The sequence below is a fragment of the Schistocerca serialis genome, chromosome 2 (assembly GCF_023864345.2).
Source record: "Schistocerca serialis cubense isolate TAMUIC-IGC-003099 chromosome 2, iqSchSeri2.2, whole genome shotgun sequence".
Lineage (NCBI taxonomy): Eukaryota > Metazoa > Arthropoda > Insecta > Orthoptera > Acrididae > Schistocerca > Schistocerca serialis.
The window spans coordinates 817628194-817652596 of NC_064639.1; the positions used below are offsets into that span (position 1 = coordinate 817628194).

Here is a 24403-nt window from a genome sequence, read left to right on the forward strand (position 1 = left end):
GGAATAAGATTATTGAGGCTGCTAGGAAGAAAATGCCTTTCAAATTAGTTCACATGAGTGAAGATGACTTTTTTTTTTAAACAAAAATGCTGGAAAGGAATATTACGAACAGCAAAATACTGGCTGATCAAACCTAAGTAGAGTGGTTCAGGATCCAGTGGGTACGATTTGTGGAAAACCTGCCTTTTGATATACTTTTTAAATATTCCAATGAAACGGGTGATATATTTAATAAAGTCTGTGTGTCCAAGAGGACATCAGCTCTTATAAAGGAGTTAGAATGGATGTATCCAGAAGGTAATGCAATGAGTGAACTGAAGAAGAAATATTTACTGTGTCTACTGGACTTCATTCCACCAGTTCACCATGATTTTTATAAGAACATGAGCATAGCTGCTGCAAAGCCTGCAAATATGTTGCCCGTATCGTATCTTGATAGTGAAGATTATGATGCGCAATAACAGTTTGTGGAAACCTTTGTGGCTGTTGTAATTGCGTTATTTCACGACATTTTTTGTTAAAGCTGTTTAATGACGTAAACAAACTATAGATCCTATACCTCTACTATAGTAGATAAAGAACAATAACTATTTGTATTCTCACTATTTTGTAGCTATTTCAATGAGTGCAGTATATTTCATTCCTTATTGTATTTGCTGATTCATTTGTTTTGTGTATATTACTTTACTTTCTTTTCCAGTGTCTTTTTTTTTTTTGTGAAAGAAGCTTTACACCTAATGGGACAGTGACTATCTGCTGAAAGTCACGATATGTGTAATGCAAAAGTGGACTAACCCACATAAAAATCAGCAACTTTAAAGGTCAAGGTGTAATTTGGTTGTATAATCCACTTACTAGACCTGCAATACTGCTTGAAGCTAAAAGTTGTAACATACATTGACTGTGTAAAGAACATAATATGTCTGCTAAAACCAGTATATTTCTACCTTGATTATCTCTGTTGGAGGAAGGTTGGGGTTAGTCCACTATTGCTTTTAGTGCCTCAATTATGGTCAGCGGTTCCCTGTAGACGGTGTGGGTTTATTATTACAAATGTATGGTGCATCCTTCTATTGCTCATAGCTGCATGTAGAACTAAACTAGAAATTGTATTTTCTTCCCCACTTAAAGCAACATTTCACTGTCAGTTTAGGAGATGTCAAAAGAATGATTGAGTATGAAATGGACCAAACTCTTCCAGAAGATTTAAAACAACTTTGTCTAATTGCTACAACCCTTGCAACAAGTGCTTCAGATGAAAGGAGTTTTTCTTGTCTAAAACACACAAAAACGTTGGAGGAACAGTATTGCCCAGGATTTCTTATCAGCTCTGACTTGTGCCTCAGCTGAAAAACGAGCACTAAGAATACTTCGGAAGTCGAGCTATGGTATGATGATGTTGTTGAAAGATTTGGGAAGAAGAGATATTGTTGAATTAACTTGTTTTACCAGTAACAACACTCAAATGTCTACACTACCAGTTCATTTGTAAATAAAAGTAAGCATTGTTGTTGCTGTTGTTATTCAAAAGGAAGGTAAGGGATTTTCTAGAATGTTTCTTAGTCTGCACAGAATTTAGACCCATTTTATCAGGAGACCCAAATTATTTCCATAATAGAAAAATCTTAAAAACAAAAGACAGATACAGTTGTGGAAATTAACATGGGCAGCAGAAGATGAAATTGTGTAAGTCTAGAATTTACTTGTGTGAAATGTTCTCCAAATTCTGCTTATCGTGCTTATAAATTTGACTATTTATTATAATGCTAATGAGACGTTTCTTATAAATCATAATCACAAATACATTTAGAACTGTGGCACTGCCACAAGTTTTTCGTGTCCTCCACAGTACTAACTATTTAATAGGATAACACCTTTCGGGTGTTCAACCAATGATTAGCTAATACAATGACACCAGTCATTGTTATAGTGCAGTATAAAAGTAGCTGCACTGGAGTGGCATCTAGCTGAGCCATTTAGCAGTTCATTAGTTGTGCAGAATAAAATTTCATCCTTAATAGTGCTGAAACTTACATCACTTATAGTTTTGGGGTCCTTTTTAAGTTACTTTTAATAGTTACATAAAGTGAGACACCATCGTCATCATCAAATGCAGTTGCATAGTCTGAAAGTTATGTTACAAAGTAGTTCAGTTAGAACTGATTGACTAGTAATGAGAAAGAAAAGCCATCTGTTATCAGGTTTCCAGTTTTTTATTTATTTCACATGTGCAAGAACTTAGCTGGTGGTAGAACATTAAATTTTTTTAAAAAAAAGAACAGATGATAGACAAAATGAATTAGCATTGAACATCTGGTGCACAGGAACACTGGAGAAAGAAAGTAAGTATGTGTAAAAAGACTGATTCTTTAAGAACAGGGAAAGTGCTGGGCTGACTTTACTACAAGGATAGGGGAAGACTGTCCGACATGTAGGAAATTATTATACAAAATACTAAAGAGTAAATGAAATGAATATATAAATATCCTTGCTCTGGAAACAAATGACGGTAACTTAATATGAACAGAGGAAGAGATCAGGGATGAAATGAAAAAGTATTTCAACATGCTGCTAAATGGAGATGGGGGACACAGCCTTCAATGACTGTAGAGTAATTAATGAAGTCCAAACCAACAGACCCCCCAATAACATGGCATGAGGTAGAAACAGCATTAAAGAGCATGCAGAATGGAAAGTTGACAGGCTTTGATGGTCTTAGATCAGGCATGATAAAGGCAGCTGAAATATTATGCTTAAATTGGCTGTATAGTTTCAGTGATTTGGGAAGAAAACAAAATCCTAGGAGACTGGAGTAAAAGAGTCGTCATCCCTCTGTTCAAAAAGGGCAATCTATGAAAATGTGGAAATTACAGAAGCATCACACTGTTGTCACCCATGCTGAAACTGATAAAAATAAGATTTAGAAAGATAGTAGAGCCCTTGCTTGAGGAAGAACAACTTGGATTCAGGAAAGACAGAGGTACTATGGACCTTATATTTGCAGTAAGAAAGCTGAAAGAAAAGTACTGGGAATACAGAAGATATCTTGTGACTGCATTGGTGGACATTGAGACAACATGTGACAGTGTTCCGCGAAGCAAGATATGGGAATGTTTGGAAGACCTAAAGTATCTAATTCATAAAGCTATACCAAAAGAGTTACAATGTGTCCAGACAGACAACAGATGATCAGAATGGTTTGAAACAGACAGAGGTGTCCAACAAGGAAGTGTCCTATCACCACTCATGTTTGTAGTAGTAATGGGCTAGATCATAAAATCTACCAAGAAAATAGGCAGCGGACCAAATGCCCTGGTTTTTGCTGCTCATTTGATGGTTTTGAATTGAATTGAATTTTATTTGATCCTGTAAGATTACATTGTGTACAGTAAATGTACGTGTAATATAGGACATGTCAAAGTATTAACATTCATTATCACTTATTTTTCTACACCTTTAGCTTACATTTTTACGCCCCACACCGTCAGGTGGCTTGCGGAGTACGGATGTAGATGTAGATTGATAATGAATATGGCTCTGAGCACTATGAGACTTAACAGCTGTGGTCATCAGTCCCCTAGAACTTAGAACTACTTAAACCTAACAAACCTAAGGACATCACACACATCCATGTCCGAGGCAGGATTCAAACCTGCGACCGCAGCAGTCGCGCGGTTCCGGACTGAGCGCCTAGAACCGCTAGACCACCGCGGCCGGCGATAATGAATAACAATATATACAAATTCAATGGCATAAGTATTCTGTAACACTGTAAAACTCTCTTTCAATGAGATAGTCTTTAAGTTTCTTTGGAAAGTCATTGCAAAGTACACTATCTTGCAGGTTTTTAGGCAGACTTCTTAGTAGTCTGATACCAGAGTACTGGGGTCCTTTTTCTAGAATTGCCAGTCGGTGGGGTATGCTCCGTACTTCATTCTTCCTTCTTGTATTGTGGGTGTGTACACTACCTTTTGTAATCCAGTCCTCACTACCTTTTGTGATGTACATTATTGTTTTGTATACATACAACAATGAAAAAGTTAAGATACCTAAATTCTTGAAACAGTTTCTGCACGTTTCAGAGGTCTTTCTTCTTGTTTTGTCTCTTGTTTGTTTCAGTTTCCCCACGCAGTCACTCCATACTGTAAGTATGGTTCGAAAAGTCCATGATACACTGTACACAGAAGGTTCTTGTCTGAATACTGTGATAGCTGCATCATTAAGAATATGACAGAGCTTCGTTTCTTACAGACATTATTAATATGTTTTGTTCTATTTCAGTTCATTATCCACAAGAATACCTAAGAATCTAGCAGATTCTACTTCTTCCAGCCTTGTTCCATCAACCTCTAAATCCATGTCTACAGTCTTTTCCTTGTTTTTAAACACTGCATACATAGTCTTTTTTTAGATTTATAACTAGTTCATTTTCCAACAGCCATTGAGCTGTGACTTTTGCAGATATGTATGCTCTTCTCTCAAGCTGTTCCATATTTTGGTCACTTTAGTATTGTCATGTCATCAGCATACAATATTTTCTTTTCTTCCTCCTCAACACCTATATCATTAACAAACACATTAAATAACAATGGCCCCATTACCGAACCCTGTGGCACTCCATATTTGATGGGTTTGGTTTCTGATTGGTATGAGTTTCCTAATGATACATACTGCTTGCAGTTGCACAAGTATGATTTCATCCATTCACCTGGTTGCCTTCGAATGCCATAGTTACTTAATTTTTGCATCAGCATTTCAAGGTCAATGGTGTCAAGTGCCTTTGAAAGATCCAGAAACATTGCAGAGACAACCTTTTTGTCATCGAAGGACTGTAAAATGTATTCTGTTAGACTGGCAATTGCTGATTCTGTAGATTTACCCTTTCTGAAACCGTGTTGTGAGGGTATGAGAATGCTATGTTTGTCCAAATAGTTAACTAATCTGGTATACATAAGCATGTCTAGGATTTTTGAGAAACTTGATTTCAGTGAAACTGGTCTGTAATTGTTGGGATCATCCTTATACCCTTTCTTGTACACTGGTACTACCTTCGTTATCTTCAGTTCTTCTGGAAAAATTGCATATCTGAAAGAACAGTTTGCTATGTTCAGCAGTGGTGTTATTATCTCCTCACTTACCAGCTTTGTTACATGATTTGATATTTCATCATCACCAGCTGGTTTCTTGGACTTCAGTTTCTGTATAGTTTTCCGCAATTCATCTTCCATGACTGGTCTTAAGAACATAGTACTGCATGATCTTTTTGGTACCTTAATATCCTTCTGTTTTTGACTATTTCTTTCCAATTTTAAGTTTTCTACTACACTGATATAGTTATTACTCAGTATGTTTGCTATTTCCATACCATCTGTGACCACTGTGTTGTCTGTTTTAATTGACCTAAAACCTTCTTCTTTGTTTGACCCATATTTTTCCTTTCTTTCAGCACTGATTGCATTCCAAGCTGCCTTTGCCTTGTTTTTTTGAGTTTGTTATGGTGGTGTCAATTGCTCTTGCTTTGGCTTCTCTTATTGTTTTTCTATACTTCTTTTATAAAATTTTATAGTTTTCAGCTTTACACGTCACATCCTGAAGCTTCCTTCGCTGTTCTAGTATTTCACTGGTAATCCACTGTGTTTGATCTTGCTACCTTTCTTGTCTTTTTACTTTGGGAAATGCTACATTAAAATGGTACTTAATTGTTGAAATAAATGCATCATATTTTTCATTTACACTCTGGGCCTGTAGGGTTTCATTCCAGGTTTCCCTACTTAACATTGTTCTAAAGATGTTGATATTTTGTTCACTGATGATCCTAATTTCTTCGGTTGTTAGTTTTGGTTCTGATACTGTGTCATTAGTTGGCCATGATGATCAGATATTTCTGTGTGAACTACATGTGACTCATCGTTACACATATTAGTAATTATGTTGTCAATAACTGTCTCACTTTGTGAAGTCACTCTTGTTGGTGCAGTTATTGTTACTTTCATGTTATGCTGTATTAACAGTTCTTCAAATTCCTGTCTTATTTTTGTCTTTTCCCATGTCAATGCTGAAGTCTCCACAAATAATAAGCTTTCTCTTCATATTCATTCTCAGTAAGCTAGCAATTTTTTTCAGATTGATGCTATTATTGCCACATGGTGACCTGTACACACAAAACACTCTAAAATCCTCTCTGTCACTATACCAGTAACTTCAAAGACTTTTTCTCTAGCTATGGGTAATGTAGCAGCTTCACTGTTTACATTCTTTGATAGAGTACCTGTTTTAATATATATACAAACGCCACCACCCTTATATTTAGATCTGCAGAAGTAATTAGCCAGTTTGTAGTCCTTTATTGCAACATTATGTATTTTACTTTCAGTTACTTCATGTTCACTTACTATGCATAATATGTCTGGTCTTACTTCACTCGAGGGAGTACTTCTGCTTCTAATTTTTTGTTACCAAAGTACTGAATGTTTTGATGAAGTACTTTTATGTAATTTTTCTTTTGTTGGTTTACATGGTATGGGGAGAGACAGAAGCTGAAGCACAGAAGAAACTTAATGGTTGGAACAACACGTTCAAAAATTTCAGACTAAAAATAGGTAAAACAAACAGACAGTAAGAATGACCATCAACAGGCAAGGAACAACCTCAAATATACTTCTAGAAGGAGTCAAAGTAGAAGCTGTTTCCCATTTCAAGTACATAGGAAGCATGACCTCAAAAGACAACACCATTAACCAGCAAGACACAGAAAGCACCCAATTTTCGCAGTCAAATGAAATCGTGTCTGGGACAATAAACAATACATATGGCTTAGAAACATGTATCCTACTAAACAAATACCTCAGAATTCAGGCAACAGAAAGAAATGAGATTCATTAGAACTTTGAATCAAACAACAATAAAGGACAAAATCAGAAATGAGGTGAATAGAAAAGTAGCTGGTGTTGAGGTTCCTGTTACCAGTGTCATAAAGAAACACAGCCTTCAGTGGTATGGACACAATGAGAATGAACAGCAAAAGACCTGCCAAAAAGTATTTCAACCTGACCTCATAGGGAGAAGACCGTGGGAAAGACCAAGAAAATACTGAATAGAGACTGTAAGATCAAACGTGGAGGAGGCATTGTGAAGCCTAGTGCAGGGTTGACTCAGGTGACTGACAGCGTAGGAGAATTATGTAGGAATTTTACGAAGGAGGATCAGATAGTGATAGTGGGTGGAGCAGGGAACAGCCTTGGTAGGGACGGGGAATATGATGTAGATGGTGACCTGGTAAAGACAGCTACTCAAACTGGTGGCACTAATGTGCATTTCATGCAACTGTTTCAGCGTCATGATCGTCCTTATCTTAATGCGGCTGTTAGGCGTGTTAACATGGGGATGGAGAAGGCACTGAAGTCAGAGGGCATGGCTGACGTATCAGTGGTGCCAGTTGAGTCTATCAGTAGATCGGGTTTCACTAGGCATGGCCTGCACCTCAGTAGGTATGGGAAGAGGAGGCTGGAAAAGCTTATAGGTGACAGTGTAGTGGGTGGTGGTGGTGGTGGTGGTGGTGGTGGTGGTATCACTTGTGGAAAAATTCCTGTAGTAGTTGGTGTTAGAGCTGCATCTTTCATAGATTAAAGTCAGCTGATATGTATGCCTGCTTAAAGGAAATCCCTCTCACTACAGACTCACCTTCAGAGGACGCCACATTTCCAAGTAGAGAAGGAATTAACGTATTTCATCAAAATATAAGAGGTATTAGAGACAAAGTTAGTGAACTACTTATAGATGTTGCCTCTGAAATTATTGGTACATCAGAGCACCCATTAAATAATTTGACAATTCAGAGGCTTCCTTTACCAGGATATAGATTAGCTGGCTGTTTTTCAAAAAGTTCCTTGTGGGATGGGCGAGTGGCTATGTACATAAAGAAAACAGTATTCCATTTGAGTCCATAGATGTATGGCAGCACTGCACTAAACAGACATTTGAATGTTGTGCAGGGGCAGTTGAATTTAGTGAAACAACACTTCTAGTTGTTGTTGTTTATAGGTCCCCTAACTCTGACTTCAGAGCATTTTTGATTAAGCTAGAGGGGGTTCTTGATTCACTTTGTAGGAAGTACCAGAAAATAGTTTTATGTGGTGACTTCAATATAAATTTTGTATATGATGGTGCGAGAAAAAGAATGTTGGTAGATCTCTTAAATTCATATGATCTGATGCAGACTGTGTGTTTTTTTTTTCAACTGGGGTGCAGGGGAACAGCAGCACAGCCATAGACAATATTTTTATTCATTCTTCATTACTAGATGGGCATTCTGTTAGTAAAAGGGTGAATGGCCTTTCAGACCTTGATGCACAATTTTAACACTTAAAGGCTTTAGTACTCAAACAAATGTCACATTTAATTACAAACTATGTAGGAAAGTTAATCCAACAGCAATAGAGAGTTTTTTAAACCATGTCAAGGAACAAGAGTGGCAGGATGTTTATAGTGCCGATAACATAGATGATAAATATAATGGTTCCCTTAACACATTTCTCATGTTCTTTGAGAGTTGCTTTCCATTAGAATGTTCTAAACGGGGTATTAGTAGTAATAAGCAGCCCGGATGGCTAACTAGTGGGATAAGGATATCACATAGAACAAAGCAGGAATTATATCAAAGTGTTAAAAGCAGTCACAATCAAGTTACAGTAGCCTATTACAAACAGCATTGTAAGGTGCTTAAAAATGTTATTAGGAAGGCAAAGAGTGTGTGTTATGCAAGTAGAATAGCTAATTCACAGGATAAAATTAAAACCATTTGGTCAGTTGTGAAGGAAGTGTCTGATCAGCAGCACAAGGTCGACGATATGAAGTCGGTTCTTAGTAAAAATATTTCTGTTACTGATAAATCAGATATATGTGCAGTATTTAACAATCATTTTCTGAGCATTGCTGGTGAATTAAATAAAAATTTAGTTTCTACAGGGAATCATATAGCTTTCTTGGTAAATGTCTTTCCGAAATTGACGTCTGAAATACTCCTCTGTGATACAGACAAGAGGGAGATTGAGTCAATAATTAAATCACTGAAGACTAAGGACTCCCATGGTTACATTGGAGTGCCTAGCAGCATATTAAAGTACTATGCTACACATGTTAGCCCTGTATTTAGCCATATTTGTAATTTTTCCATAACGAATGGTCAGTTTCCTGAACGATTAAAATACTCAGTAGTAAAGCCGCTTTATAAAAAGGGAGAAAGGGATAATGTAGATAATTTTAGACCTATTTCTATGCCATCAATGTTTGCTAAAGTTATTGAAAAGGATAATTGCTCATTTTACATCACACAATTTGCTATTAAATGTACAGTTCGGCTTTAGAAGTTGTTTAACAACTGAAAATGCTACATTCTCTTTTCTCTGTGAGGTACTGGATGGGTTAAACAAAAGGATTCGAACGCTAGGCATATTTTTTGATTTAACTAAGGCGTTTGATTGTGTTGATCACCAAATATTGCTCCAGAAGCTGGACCATTACGGAATACGGTGAGTAACTCACAATTAGTTCACCTCTTACTTTAGCAACAGACAGCAAAATGTCATTATTCACTACATTGACAGTGGCTGTGATGTGGGATCGGAGTGGGGTAAGGTCAAGTGGGAGGTGCCCCAGGGTTCAGTGTTGGGACCACTCGTGTTCCTTATTTATATAAATGATATGCCCTCTAGTATTACGGGTAACTCTAAAATATTTCTGTTTGCCGATGACACTAGCTTGGTAGTGAAGGATGTTGTGTGCAACATTGGCTTGGTTTCAAATAGTGCAGTTCATGACCTAAGTTCATCCCTTGTAGAAAATAAACTAACACTAAATCACAGTAAGACTCAATTTTTACAGTTTCTAACACACAATTCAACAAAACCTGACGTTTTAATTTCACAGAACGAGCATATAATTAGTGAAACTGAACAGTTCAAATTTCTAGGTGTTCAGATAGATAGTAAGCTTTCATGGAAAGCGCGTATTCAGGATCTTGTTCCAAGACTTGATACTGCCATTTTTACTATTCGAACGATATCAAAAGTGAGTGATCGTTCAACACCAAAATTAGTCTACTTTGCTATTTTCATTTGCTGATGTCATATGGTATTATATTTTGGGGTAACTTTTCCCATTCTAAAAGTATTTTTTTGTCTCAGAAATGGGCGGTTCAGGCAATAAGTGGTGAAAGTCACGAACCTTTTGTCGACCGCTGTTCACGAGAGAATTTGGTATTACCGCAATATACATGGGGTAGTTGATCATAAATCAGTTTGACATATTAAAATTTGACCAGAAAATTAGTTTACAGTTTGGTAGTATTACCAAGAAAATCGTAAGTCATTGGACAAGACTGTACTGATTACCATAGTAGTATATCGTGAGAAAAAAAATTGACATTTTCATGCATAGTTTTTGTGGGGAAAGCTAATATAGCAAATCACCAAAGAATAGTTCTTATTATGGAAGATAAATAACTGCTTCACATAGTAGTTAACAGTATTTTTAGTCAGTCAGAAAACTATGTAAACTCCATTAAGCATGCTGCTGAATGTAACATCTCCCAAGGAGAAACATTAATGGACGAAAATGAGATGAAAGATAGCATTTTGAGATTTCTTTTTTAAATCTATCCCTTGAAAAGGTCTACTATAATTTGCTTTGTAATCAACCATCAATGCACAAATCAGTATTTTTAACCCCATAGGTGAAATTTTCAGGAACAATGGTAAAGGAAGAGCAATAAGCTCTTGCAGAAAAATGGGGAAGTCCCTACACTATTATATTCTACAAAGAGAAATCCCTTTCCACCAAAGCCAAACTTCACCACTTCCCCTTGGCCATTCTCTGAAAAGCATTGTATATGTTTGAGTCATCATCAGTAATGTCATCTAGGAAATGGAATGACAGATGATGCAGAAAATATTTGCATCCAAGATGGTAAACACAAGAAAGGTCACTCCCAGGAGACAAAATGCTAAAACTAAGTAAGGCTGTCATTAGCCTTGTTAATGGCTTTTGATGAAGAAGAGTGTCCATGAGTTTCTGCGGGTATTTCATATCTGGCAGACTCTGTTCATTGATGATTAGAACCCTTGCAGCTACCAAATTGCAGGGACGCTGAGCGCTGTTTTTCACCTGCTATTCCAAATAGTTCCAGACATTTCCTATGGTATTAAAGCCAGGTGGTGCAGTAGATTGCCTGAGTGTTTGTTAAACCAGTAACAAAGCTGTTGTCGTCTTGAAAGCATACTCATCCAAAACATCTACAAGAAAGGGTAATGCTTGGACACAGAATGTTGAAACAAACACCCTTCTTCACTCTCATGGTAACCTGAAGGAGTGGGCCCAAATCATAGTCTGAAAAACACCCTCAAACATTACTGAACCACAACTAGCATGAACTACTCCCTCCACACACCGCCAATAGATTAAATGACTCATTTAGCCATTGGTGCACTTGACACAAAGAGGTAAAATAGAGACTTTGTCAGATAAAGCTACATCCCTCCATTCTCTGTTTGGCCAGCCCTTTGAAGATGTGTAGTTAGTCCGACTGAGCAATGGTCTTTTGAAAGGTACCCACTGCATGTGTCCTCTCTGGTCCAGGTCTGTTAGCGTATTTTTACAACCACTGTTCTTACACTATGTTTCATGGCCACAAGTAGTATAATATTCCTTGTACACACAGACAATCTGTGTTTATGGAGCAACAAATTTGGCAACTTCTTTCACAGAGTGGTCATGACCATATCCAAAAATAATTCATTTATGTCATTCTGTAATGTCTCCCTGCTGTGACCCATGTTGCAGCAGAAATTCCGTGCAACCAAAGGGCACACCACAGTGTGTCTCTTGAACTAATGTTTGTCTTCTTCTCTTTTATTTTAAAGTCAATTAATTCATCGACATCAGGTTCCTGGGACGCTCAAAATACCTATGAATGATATTTGAATTCATTATATTCAGTATTTTTACTTATGTCATTCCAGTTTTTTCAGGTGCAGGAGTATTATCTATTTAACGTGCTTTACATAAAATACATTGAATTCCCTTGTATTTAATTTGTAATAAGTCTTCTCACATGTATGTTTATTTGCTGTTTGATACACCGATAAATTCCCCTGTGGCTGCATGCAGTACAAATGAGGAATGTTTTCTTTTCAGTTGTTCTCAGTTGTTGAAAATGTAGATTTTTGTAGTTGCAAATAAAGCTTCTTGCCATGCATGGCGTGTTGAAATGAGTTTGTCAAAAATCAATATTTGCTGTTGTTATAGGCTGTTGAAAACAATGACTTTTATTTTTGGACTGCTCTGTGTTTGCTCTTAGCTAGTTAAAACAAAAATCAATAAATGTATATTGTGCTTTGCCTCTGAGAGAACTGAAGGAAGAATAACAACGTAAGGTGTCATTCACAGTGATGATGCAAGAGTTATCTAAAAGAAGAAAAAAAGAGTAGGCAAACACTAACTGCCAGAGCAAACTATACAAATAATTTAGTGGTTTTCACAACAGCATGAACTCTTGATTATTGCTCAGTTTGAGCCCGCATTGTCAGGGAGGAGGACCAGCAAGAAAGAAAGAAAACTATTTCGCTAAAATACAGCATAAGGAAAAAGAGGTGGCCAGACGGTAAGTGCATGTGCTGCAACATTTCGAGCTGTATCAGGGATGTCCAAAGACAGACTCTGAGGAAAAATATCTCAAGACAAAGAATCAATTAATAACAAACCACAGATTGCACAAACTTTGTGCAAAAAAGTTCTATACAGTAATGGAGCAGGAAAATCGAAATTGCCTTAAAAGTCTTTTATGAACAGGATAAGGATAAGACAGATTTTTACTCACCATAAAGATGAGACACTGAATTGCAGACAGGCACAACAAAAAGACAGTTACACATTTAGCTTTTGGCCAAATGCAGCTCGGACCAGGATACAACTGTTTCATAGAATGGAAGCAGCAACCTGGAGGGGATAGGAAAGGGGAAGGGATTGCAAGGTACAGATGGGGGAGAGAAGAGGGCTGTCTGGCAAAGCGCACAGTGATTAGATTGCCAACACATGCAGCATCAGGAGAGGAAGGGGAAGGGGAAATATGGATGGGTGCACTGCACAGGGCTGCACACAGAGTATGAGGGTATGAGACATGAGGAGGTGATAGGACAGAGGGGGCAGAAATTATTGGGTGCAGGGTGTGGGGAAAATGGGTTACCATAGGTTGAGACCATGATAATTTCAGGTGTGGAGAATCTCTTGTAAGGATAACTCCCATCGTCCCAGTTCATAAAAGCTGGTGGTGTAGGGGAGGATTCAGATGGTGGAGTTGTGAAGCAGCCATTGAAATCAAGCATCTTGTGTTCAGCTCTTTATGCCACAGGGTGGTCTTCTTTGGTGGTGGCTGTTCATCCTGGCGGACAGCTGGTTGGTAGTCATACCAGTATAAAAAGCTGTGCAGTGATTGTAGCAGAGTATGTATGTGACATGGCTGCTTTTGCATGTGGCCTTGCCTTGCCTCTGATAAGGTAGAATAAGACTGTGACGGGAATAGAATAGGAAGTGCTGGGTGGGTAGATTGGGCAGAACTTGCACCTGGGTCTTCCATAGGGATATGATCCCTGTGGCAAGGGATTGGGATTGGGAGTGGCATAGGGATGGACTATGGTGTTATGGAGGTTGAGTGGCCGATGGAACAACACTTTAGATGAGATGGGAAGGATCTTGGGTAGGATTTCATTAATTTCAAGGCATGATGGTAGGTAATCGAAGCCCTGACAAAGGATTTGTTTCAGCTGATCCATTCCAGAGTGGTATTGGGTAACAAATGGAATACTCCTTTGCTGCTGGTTTTTGGTGGTGTTGGGATGATTGAGGGTGTGCAGATAATTGCACAGGAGATCTGTTTGGAAACTAAGTCTTGGGGTATAGTGCCTGTCTGTGAAGACCTTGGTGAGACCCTCATCATATTGGGCAGGGGAGTTCTCACTACAGATACCCTATCTCTGGGTGCTCAGGCTGTATGGGAGGGATTTTTTGCTATGGAAGGGATGACAGCTGTTGAAATGCAGGTACTGATGGTGGTTGGTAGGTCTAATATGGACAGGTGTGTGGATCACATCCAGGAATGTGGCATGCTAGATTGAGGAGGACCAGTTGAAGTGGATGGGAGAGAAGTTGTTGAGATTGTGAAGAAATGAGGATCTGAACCAGACTGGGTGTTTGGAAGGCTAGAAAGGTCTCCTCTAGATGGGTCATAAACAGGTTGACATAGGAGAGTGCCATGTGGGTGTTCATGGCTGTGCCACGGACGTTTTTTTTTTTTTTTTTTTTTTTTATACGTTCCCTTCAAAGGAGAAGTAGTTATGACTAAGGATAAAGTTAGTAAAGTGAATGAGGTAATGGATTTGGAGTCTTGAAGGATGTTGGGAAAGATAGTGTTCAATAGTGGTAAGACCATAAGCAAGAGGCACGTTGGTATATAAGGGAGTGACATCAACAGTGACAAGTACGTATCCAGGAGGTGAAGGGGTGGGGGTGGTAGAGAGTCGGTGAAGGAAGGGGATGGTGTCTTTGACATTGGAGGCCAGATTATGAGCAATTGGTTGCAGGTGTTGGTCAATGAGGGCCAAAATTTTGTCAATGGGGTCACAATAACTAGCTACAGTGTGGTGTCCAGGATTGTTGTGAATTTTGGGCAACATGTTAAAGGTGGGTGTGTGAGTCTCATAGGGGTGAGGAGGGAAATGGATTCTAGGGAGAGCTTCTGAGAAGGGCCTGAGACTTTAAGCAGGGATTGGAGGCTGTGTTGGACTTCTTGGATGTGATCACTGTAGCCATACACAATCTCAAAACAAATCCTGACCTTATCATCTAAACTGCAGACAAAGGGCTCTTCCACCACTGCCATTATGAATCTCGGTGACCACCTGGCTGTAGGCCTCTGCCAAGTATCTGACTCCTCCACCTTGAGAAGCTGAACTTTTGGGAAGATCTTGATAAGAAGACTAAAGCTTACTATTAGTTCCACATTCTCTTTAAACCACCAAACTAAATAATAATTTATTTAAACTATCAGCTCAATAGGGAATGCTTCACATTTTCACATGATGGAGTGACTTGTCATATAAACATTGCATATTGTGCTGGCACACCAATTAGTCCCTCATTTAAACTATCAGCTCAGTAGGAAATTTTTCAGTTTCACATGATAATGACTTGTCATAATAAATATTGCATGTTGTGATGGCACACCAAATAGCTGTCCTCTTAATTCTGCTTTATTTGTTAGAACTGAAATAAGGAAACTTTAGGATCATTTGTTCCAATATAGTCTTCCAGCAGATGTATAATTATCACTCTAGAATTACCTGATGAGGTTCTGTTTCTGTACTCTGCAAGTTATCCCATACTGTATAGCAAAGGGTACTGCTGGTTTCCTTCCCTGTTCTATTCACAAGTGATGCAAGGGAAGAACAAATGATGATAAAACTCCATATGAACTCCAATTTCTGTGATTTACTCATCATGCTAATTTTGTGAGTCATGTAGGAAGAAGCAATATGTTGCTGTACTCTCCTTAGAACATATACTTTCAGAATTTCGACAGTAAATCTCTCTGGGATGTTCATCTTCTCTCTTCTATTGTTTGCCATTGGAGTCTGTTGAGCTTACTAAATGATCCCAAGCTGAAACATGCTGCTATTCATTGGATTTTTCTATTAATCAAATGTGATAAGTGTTCCAGACTGATGAGCAAGTTTAAGAACTGGTCTAGCAAGTGTTTTGCAAGCCTCTTCTTTTGTGAATGAATTGCAATTTCTTAAGATTATTTCAATAAATCTCAGTCTGGTATCTCATTTGTTTCCCTTTAGGTCACTCTGGAATGTTACTTCTAGGTATTTTACACTTGTTATTGCTTCCAGTGTTTTATCACCAATAGTATATAATTGAAAAGTAAAGAATCTCTTTGCTTATTTATGCTCAATATGTTAGGTACATTTATTTACATTCAGGGTCAATTGCCAGTCCTGCATCAACTGTCAATCCTCTGCAACCTACTCACATACAGTAGTATTGTCTGCTAAAACCCTCATGAAGCTTCTAAAATTACCCATAGATCATTTATATATATTGTAAACAGTAATGGCCATATAACACTCCCTTGTGTTACTCCCAAAGTTACTTTTATGTCTGTAAGTTATGATTGTTAAGAGCAACATGAATTCTGTTTGCTCAGCAGCACTGAATCCAGCCGTATATCTGGTCCATTATTCTGTAAGCCCATATTTTGTTCACTAAACAGCAGTACTGAACTGCATCAAATGCCTTCCAGAAGTCAAGGAGCTTTGTATCAACTTATGCAATTGATTACGGCTCTCTTGGATGAAAAGGGCAAGATGAGTTTCCAAGATCTACGTTTGTAGAATCCATTTTGTGTGTGTGGGGGGGGGGGGGGGGGGGGGGGGGGGGCGGGTGGGCGCACGCGTGCGCGCTGCAAATGTGTGAGCATAAAACATATTTCATAATTCTACAACAGACAGCCTATCAGCGGTATAGGCTAATATATGTGCATTTCTCCAATTATACTTGTTGGAAATAGGAATAACATGCACTTTTTTCCAATCAGTTGTTGCCCTTTTTTCAATACTCTTACAGATATCTCATCTGGTCCAGGTGCCTTCCTACTGCTGATTGATTTTTCTACTACTTGACCACTTATCTCAGAATCTGCCACTTTGAAATTCATGCAATGATTGAGGAGGCGCCATATTGCAACCTTCTGTAGCGATACAATTTCATATGACCAAATTAAGTATTTCAGCTTTATTTATGGTATCTTCAGTTTCCAAGCCAGTATAGTTACTGGGCGACTGAATAGGAGATTTCAGTGCAGTTACTGACTTAAAAACCTAAAACTTCCTGGGATTATTAGCCACATCAGTTGACAAAGTTTTACTTTCACATATGTTGAATATTCCTTGTCTTGCTGTCACTATGTTCATTTTGTACTCATTCAGTTTTTCTTTGTGGCTAGAACACTGGACTCGCATTCGGGAGGACGACGGTTCAGTCCCGGGTCCGGTCATCCTAATTTAGGTTTTCCATGATTTTCCTAAATCGTTTCAGGCAAATGCCGGGATGGTTCCTTTGAAAGGGCATGGCCGACTTCCTTCCACGCCCTTCCCTAATCTGATGAGACTGATGACCTCGCTGTCTGGTCTCCTCCCCCAAAAATAACCCGTCTCCATTTTGCTTTGTCAACTAGATTTTGCGTCACCTAAACCTGTGATGGGGTATTCCTTGCTTTCTTAGCAATTTTCTAAACTGCTAATGAACCATAGCGAGTTTTTTCCATCACTCACAATCTAGCACATACTTGTAGTTATAAGGGGTATCATAGAATCCTTCAAATTTTATCAACTTGTGCTTCACCTCTTAACCTTGCAAGATGAACAGTGAATGCTGACTATTCAGAGGCTGTGCATTTTCTTTCCTGTCATTCTTGCTAAGCCAAAATATTTCCTACTATTGCTAGAATGACATAACACCTTTAGTTATTGATGCTGTAAGAGCCTTGTGATTGCTGATGTCCACCTCTAGATAACTCGTTCAAAAAGTTTGGGTCTTTTTAATAGGTGATGTAAGATGCCCTCATGTGACAGTTGTCACACTATCTACTCAAAATAATTTTCAGACAATGCACTCAGAAGAATCTCTGTCTCTACCTCAGTTTTAATTGTATAACTCTTCCATTCTGTAGTTGGATAATTATATCTATGACAATAGCATGATCAGGACAGTTACTTGTGTTATTCTTGAAGTTTTTTTAAACACTCTGCCACTACTGCTCCCGAGGCAAGTGGTGCATAAAAGCTACCAATTACCATTCGTAGCTCACCTTTGTTATTTACTTTTGGAGTCTCTACTAACCTCATTAGAAATTATCAAGTTCACTATGGCAATAAATACCCTACCACTACAGGTGTTTGTTGTATCCTGAAATACATTCCAATCAGGATTTAGGATTTTGTTGTGGGTCACTTCTGGTTTCCACCGGCTTTATTAAGAAATACTAATTCTGGGGTGCTGCCATGGATACTCCTCTGGTTTACTGTTACTATTCTTTTTACATTACTACTCTTTTTTCCACTCAACAATAACAAAAGTTCTTGTCCAGGCCACTACATTAAAGTTCTGAAAATAAATTATAACAAGACTAAAACAATGTATAACCAACATATTTTAAAGAAAAATAGTACAGATTAACAATGAAGTCTTAAAAGTAGTTGAGTTTTTGTATTTAGAGCAGTTGAGCACAACTCAATGAATGATGGAAGAAATAAGCAGAAGGGTAAACATGGATTGATGTGCATTTTGTAAACTAAATACCTTTCAACATTAAGCTTCCAATGTTTATGAAACAGCAAGCTTACAGTTGGTGTGTCAACTATTCTGACTTATGGCAGTTATTCATGTACTTTCATGTGAAAACTATTGAAAATGTATTTAGGGTTTCTGATTGAGTGGTAGAGACATGCATGTTGTGGATAATGAGGAGAGACAGGAAAACAATAAAATAAATCAGCAAACAAACTAAACAATGTGATTATGATTAATGAAAATGAAACGAGACTGGGCTGCGTATGTAGCCATGGAAGTGAACAATATATAAACAAATCAAGTTATTATCATATTAAACAAGTTAAGAAAAGACAGAGACAATCGTAATCATCTATTGGTAGGTGGGCAGACAACTAGAAAATATGGAGGAAATCATAATACATGATCATTTAAGTGTTCTGTCTGTCTGAGTAATTGAATACTTCATTTTGGTTTAAATTTTGTAAATATGTTTGCTGTGTAGCATACACATACAAATTTTTGCTTTTCAAAAATTTATATAGTTTCATGTAACTTCATTATATTTTCTAAATTTTCCACATCTAATGTTGGAACTGTACACACAGTATATCTTACAGCTTAAATATCATTTGTAGTCCATTTCTATACAAAAGAGTACTGGGTTGTTGAAGAGGGCATAAATGGTTTAAGAGCTATATTAAGATGGAAATGTACAGTGCAAGGGTGGAGGTTAATAACATTTAGTATTAATGTTTTAGGTAGTTCTGACATTGGCAATTAAACCAATGTAGAAGTGATTTTGTAAATGTTTCACCAGAGTGCACTAAAATTTGTAAGTGTCACCATCTAGCCAAAGATTCATGAATGGCCGGCCGGTGTGGCCGAGCGGTTCTAGGCGCTTCTGTCTGGAACCGCGCGACTGCTATGGTCGCAGGTTCGAATCCTGCCCCTCGGGCATGGATGTGTGTGATGTTCTTAGGTTAGTTAGGTTTATATAGTTCTAAGTTCTAGGGGACTGATGACCTCAGTTGTTAAGTCCCATAGTGCTCAGAGCCATTTGAACCATTAGCCATTCATGAATGAATAGAGGAGATACATGCCACAAAAATGTTCCATTACTAGAATGAGATTTTCACTCTGCAGCGGAGTGTGCGCTGATATGAAACTTCCTGGCAGATTAAAACTGCGTGCCCGACCGAGACTCGAACTCGGGACCTTTGCCTTTCGCGGGCAAGTACTCTACCAACTGAGCTACCGAAGCACGATTCACGCCCGGTACTCACAGCTTTACTTCTGCCAGTATCTCGTCTCCTATCTTCCAAACTTTACAGAAGCTCTCCTGCGAAACTTGCAGAACTAGCACTCCTGAAAGAAAGGATATAGCGGAGACATGGCTTAGCCACAGCCTGGGGGATGTTTCCAGAATGAGATTTTCACTCTGCAGCGGAGTGTGCACTGATATGAAACTTCCTGGCAGATTAAAACTGCGTGCCCGACCGAGACTCGAACTCGGGACCTTTGCCTTTCGCGGGCAAGTGCTCTACCAACTGAGCTACCGAAGCACGACTCACGCCCGGTACTCACAGCTTTACTTCTGCCAGTATCTCATCTCCTACCTTCTGCAAGTTTTGCAGGAGAGCTTCTGTAAAGTTTGGAAGGTAGGAGACGAGATACTGCAGAAGTGAAGCTGTGAGTACCGGGCGTGAGTCGTGCTTCGGTAGCTCAGTTGGTAGAGCACTTGCCCGCAAAAGGCAAAGGTCCCGAGTTCGAGTCTCGGTCGGGCACACAGTTTTAATCTGCCAGGAAGTTTCATGTTCCATTACTGTTATAAGGGGTGATCAATAAGTTTCAATCTGAGGGTGTTGCTGCAGTATATATTCAATGCAGCTCACCTCCTATGTGGTATACAGAGTGCTTCAAACCTTTTGGGTGAAATTGAAGCAGGTGACAGTGGGTCCACAACTGATCATACTGAGATAGGGAACCAATGGTTGGAAGTGCCTATTTGTGTTATAGACATAAACAGTGTACACTGACGTAGCTCATAGACTTCCAGTCTCAATACATGTATGGCAATGGCGCATGAAGGTCTGCTGCACTCTGTTGAAGACCCCTGGTGTGTGTTTTACCAGGAGACAGGCAGCTTGGACTCTAGCAAGTCTTTATCATTTTCTATGGGTGTTCCATACACCAATGTCTTGATATAAACCCAGAGGAAAAAGTGCAGAGATGTGAGATCTGATGATTGCACTGGCCTTGGGACAATGGTGAGAGTACATGTTCAGGTGCTCGCAGACATTAACATTGAAGTGGGCTGGTGCACCATCTTGTTGGAAATCCCATCCTTTAGTGGACAAGAAGGGATAGAGTCTCCAAGAATTGTAGCAGCACATCTCGCAGGAACACCAGGTAATGTGGACCAGTCAAATGGGAAGGCAGCAAATAAGGTCCCATTACGTGAGCTTGGACAATGCCTGGCCATACGATTATGACCACAACAGTTGAGTCCCATAGTGCTCAGAGCCAGAGCCTGCCCATACACTGACAGAGAATCATTGCTGGTGGTGATGTAGGCAGCATGGGGATTGTCCTCACTCCAGACATGGCTGTTGAAAACACCATCCTAGCTGAATGAGGCCTCATCCAAGTACAATAAAAACTGTACAAAGTTTGGCACTACAGCACTGCAGTGGATAATACATTGACAGATGTCAAAATGGGGCTAAAAACCTGTTACTCCCAGTGCTTGCTCATGTTCTTTATTTTAGGGGTGTAGTACTGTTCCTCCAGTACTCTCCTATGAAGTGCGCATTTCACAGGTAAATTCTCAGGTGCTTATTGCTGGGTGGTTGGCCACTCAATCCAATACTATCTCCTTAAGGTCTGGTGTTCACCCATGTCTGTAACAGGAACCTGGGCTGGCTCTATGTAGCTTGAATGACTCGTCTTTCATAAGTTGGTATCCACTAAACTTCCAGTTAGGATGACACCTGAAAGCATTCTCTGCACATTCTTGTTGCCTTACAGCCACTACATCCTGTCACACCATACATTAATCACGTCTGCCAACTGCTGTCTGTTTGGCGGTCAGGGGTGTATGCTGTTTATCAATAGTTACCTGTCCCAGTGTACAACAGACACCCAGGGTCTTAGCAAGAATGCAGCAGAACTGCAGGTGCTTTGAGACTGGGGTTCATCACCTTGAACAATTACTGTGAGCTATGTCGTTGTTATGTTGTGCACACTGTGTATGTCTGTAACACAATAAATATGCTTATCTGACCATTGGTTCCCTATCTTAATATAATATGTTGGGGAACCACTATTACCTGTTTCAGTTTGAAGCAAAAGTTTGAAACACCCTGTCTAAGCACCGACATATAGGTGAGATATTAGTGTGGCATTAGTGTTTTTCTGATATATGTGGTAAATGCGGTAATGTGAACTATGGTGACATTATTACCAAACGCATCCAAACAGGACCAATATGCTGTTTTCTTTTCTTGGCTGCAGAAAGACAAACACTGGAAGACATCCATCGGACTGGGACTGCATGTCTGTCGAAAATTAACATTGTGGAATGGTGCACCTACTTCTGTGCTGGTCATGATTTGACACAGGAGGCCAGTAGATCTGGGAGGCCAACATTATCCATTAGTACAGACAACAAGTAGGTAGTTGATGAGGCGATTAGAGCAGACCCATACAACTATTACACCTTGACCCATGCAGCTATCACACCTTCGGTCCCTTAAAAAAAAGCACTGAAGCGTCAACAATCCCTGTTGGATGAGTGTGTGTAGTAGGCAGTTACAGACTTCTTCACACAGCGGGACACGGGGTTTTACCAAAAGGGTATCTTTAACCTAGTGTGTTGGTATGATTGCCTCAATGCCATACCAATTCTGGGTCGTACAGCCTTTGAACAGAAACTTTTGATTGCCCTTTATGTTAGCAAGTTTCTTTTTGTGAGTGTATTGTGCCTGAGTTCTAGAGAGCTTCATTTTCTTGCAACTGACTGCAGTATACCGCGAGTTTGAAAACAGCACAATATGAATTCAGTGTGCAATTTATTAGGCTTAGGCTAGAATCTGGAACATGAGCTTGAAAATGGCCGACACTTAATTAGAGAAACCAATACAAAAATGACGCGTTTCTCGGATGTCTTTAATGTGGTATTATATCTTTTAAACAACATAGTTTCGTAATACACACACATAAATATGAAACCCAACAAAAGCGGTACGCTAGCTTCGCAAACCCTTTATGTGGAGGTGGTTCAGTTTCCTTGTATACGCCATTCACAGCACAAGAAGGTACGTTGCCCAAGACGCGACGCACACTAGCGACTGCGACGGGTCGCTATGTGACGTCAGAAGTTGCCTGCTGGCGCATGCGCAGTTCGAGTTTGGGATGCGACGCGCGACTGTTGCGACAGCTGCCGCAGCACTGCACCAGTGAGCAGTGTTGCGACGGAAGTCGCACGACACAAAGACGTACGGCTGCCAGAAAGATATCGAGCCAGTCAAGGAAAACTGAAATGAGCCACTCACAGGATGTGATGCTCTGTGAGCTGGTCTCGCAACATCCTTGCCTTTACGATTTGAAGAACCCTAAATATAGAGACACTATGTTCAGAGACAGAATTTGGGAAGAAATTGGTGCACAGTTGAAACTGGCAGGTGAGTGAAATATATAATATTTTCCCATTAATGCAAATTTTTCAGGCCTGTTATGAAAATCAGTATAATCCATGCAGATGTAGAATTAGAATGATGAAAATGAACTTGAAGGTCAATTTTCGCATTACTCTTTTTTGTGACGATAAAAATTGAAAACGGCAAGTACATTATAAAATGAACAATCTAAAGTACAACGAGAAAGTTACGTTTTACAATACCTCCACCTTGAAAGTAAACGGTAAATTGGTGTCTTGATGATACCTTCTAGTTGTGAAAAACCACCACCAGATTGTTGTACCGCTTTCTGTAATCAATAGATGTTCGTTTTTGAGGAAGGCGTTTCTCAACAGATTGCGCAAACAGTATGCTGCAATAAGTAATTTGTCACATTCACTTCAATTCATTGGTAGAAGATGGTGCTCAAAAAACTTGTGCCGAAAGTGCACTACTGTTTTACAAGGCCCTTCTGGTCTGACTCAGTTCACAATTGAAATTCGTCTTTTGTAAATCCTGGAGTCATCTTTTGAGTGCAGCTTGGCAAGATTAAATGTTCATGTCAACCATAACGATGTATGCTGTCAGAATATAAGAATATGGAAGTTCATTTGGATGGGAATAAAGATTCAGTCAGCTATGAAAGTTGCCTTAGCTTGTTCCAAAAGTTTCTGCATGGGAGAAACTGACAAGTATAATTTGGGGAAATTTTGTGAACAAGCACGGACATTATTTCTTCCACATTTCTGCCAATGTATACTGTAGACGTTCAGAATCAAAATTCTAGAAATGTTTAAGGTGTAACCCTATCTTATTGTCAAGAACTTGAAACAATGCAATGACGCTAGCGTGCGCTTATTGTTAATAAACACATCTTTCATTGGAATTTTAGGTGAAATGTGCAAAAACAGATGGAGGAATATTCGGGACTCGTATCAGAGAAATAAACGAGAAAGAAAGCTTGGAACAGGTTCAGATGCCTCAGCAAAACCAAGAAAATGGGTTCTGCTTGATCACTTGGCTTTAAGAAACCTACATTTCGTGGCATTTTAAATGAAATTGTCAAGAGCATATGGAGAAATATTAGTAACTCATACCGGAGAAATATGACATAAAATGGTTTCATTAGGTCCAAAATGTGTCAGCGAAACAAAACAAATGCATTCTCTATCGTGTGAAGACCACACGATTCTCGTTGCGCGTCGACAGAACTGGCGGCTAGTCGCGACGCTCCCGGAGATATATGAGCCCAAATCTCGGAAACGGAGATCGATATCTTTCTGATCTCAACTTTAAAAATAATTTCGATATGTTAGCTTCTTTTCATCGGCAACGATGTATGA

General features: G+C 39.1%; 2 non-coding genes across 2 annotated transcripts; one reads left to right on the forward strand and one right to left on the reverse strand.

Annotated features, from left to right (window-relative positions):
- Positions 1–19869: 19869 nt before the first annotated feature.
- On the reverse strand, positions 19870–19946 carry Trnas-cga (transfer RNA serine (anticodon CGA)). The gene has a single exon. It is a non-coding gene; the product is annotated as a tRNA-Ser (tRNA).
- A 148-nt stretch (positions 19947–20094) lies between these two features.
- Positions 20095–20169, forward strand: Trnal-caa (transfer RNA leucine (anticodon CAA)). The gene has a single exon. It is a non-coding gene; the product is annotated as a tRNA-Leu (tRNA).
- Positions 20170–24403: the final 4234 nt, after the last annotated feature.